We start from the raw sequence: 1,621 nt of genomic DNA on the forward strand, positions 1-1,621 counted from the left end.
GGAGGCCGAGGCAGATGAATCACAAGGTTAAGAGATCGAGACTATCCTGGCCAACATGGTGAAACCCCGTCTCTACTAAAATACAAAAATTAGCTGGGTGTGGTGGCACATGCCTGTCGTCCCAGCTATTTGGGAGGCTGAGACTGGAGAATTGCTTGAACCTGGGAGGCAGAGGTTGCAGTGAGCCGAGATCAAGCCATTGCACTCCAACCTGGGTGACAAGAGCAAAACTCCATGTTCCCCCCCCCAAAAAATTCGGGGAGTTCATAAAGTGAAAGCAAGGTTATTAAGAAAATAACGGAGGCTGGGCGCAGTGGCTCAAGCCTGTAATCCCAGCACTTTGGGAGGTCGAGGCGGGTAGATCACGAGGTCAGGAGATTAAGACCAGCCTGGCTAACACGGTGAAACCCTGTCTCTACTGAAAATGCAAAAAAATTAGCCGGGTGTGGTGGCGGGCGCCTATAGTCCCAGCTACTTGGGAGGCTGAGGCAGGAGAATGGTGTGAACCCGGGAGGCGGAGCTTGTAGTGAGCCAAGATCGCACCACTGCACTCCAGCCTGGGCGACTGAGTGAGACTCCGTCTCAAAAAAAAAAAAAATTCTAGAGGAACAGACATAAAACATCAATAAGAAATTCTACAATTATTAGAAACAGTGTAGAAACCACAAAGGGTGGCAGTCACGCATTGCAGGGGACACCAGCGGGTTTCCACCTCGGTGAGCCAAGGAAACTCCCGAGCAGACACAGAGGCACGAAAAGCAGCATCTACTCCTTACCGGGCATCAGTCACAGCCCCACTACTCCCTCAAATGCTTGATCTGGTGCCAACTTATTCTAAAGAGGAAAAAGACTTTCTTCAAACAGAGGGAGGACAAACAATAAAGGAAGGATGGATAAAGTTACCAGATGGAAGAATAGCTGTGCCACAGCCGCTAGGAGCCACAGTCGTGCTGGCTGTACATGAAACTACCCATCTAGGCCAAGAATCACTCGAAAAGCTGTTAGGCCGGTATTTCTACATCTCACACTTGCCAGCGTTTGCTAAAACTGTAGCGCAGCAATGCGTTACCTGTCGACAGCACAATGCAAAGCAAGGCCCCTCTGTGCCTCCCGGCATACCAGCCTATGGAGCAGCTCCTTTTGAAGATCTTCAGGTGGACTTCACAGAGATGCCTAAATGCGGAGGTAACAAGTATTTACTCGTTCTAGTGTGTACTTACTCTGGGTGGGTGGAGGCTTATCCAACATGAACTGAAAAAGTTCGTGAAGTAACCCGTGTGCTTCTTGGAGATCTCATCCCTAGGTTTAGACTGCCCCTAGGAATCGGCTCAGATAATAGGCCAGCATTTGTGGCTGACTTGGCACAGAAGACAGCAAAGGTATTAGTAATCACATGGAAGTTACATGCCGCTTATCGACCTCAGAGTTCGGGGAAGGTGGAGCGAATGAATCGAACTATCAAAAATAGTCTAGGGAAAGTATGTCAGGAGACAGGATTAAAATGGATACAAGCCCTTCCTATAGTATTGTTTAAAATTAGGTGTACCCCCTCTAAGAAAACAGGATACTCCCCCTATGAAATTGTGTATCACAGGCCTCCTCCCGTGCTGCGAGGACTTCC

At 48.9% G+C, this 1,621-nt stretch overlaps 1 pseudogene; it reads left to right on the top strand.

Annotated features, from left to right (window-relative positions):
* The window catches only part of LOC105531529, a 5,436-nt pseudogene that overhangs the window by 1,589 nt on the left and 2,226 nt on the right, over window positions 1-1,621 (top strand).

Source organism: Mandrillus leucophaeus, unplaced genomic scaffold (genome assembly GCF_000951045.1).
Source record: "Mandrillus leucophaeus isolate KB7577 unplaced genomic scaffold, Mleu.le_1.0 Scaffold891, whole genome shotgun sequence".
Taxonomy (NCBI): domain Eukaryota; kingdom Metazoa; phylum Chordata; class Mammalia; order Primates; family Cercopithecidae; genus Mandrillus; species Mandrillus leucophaeus.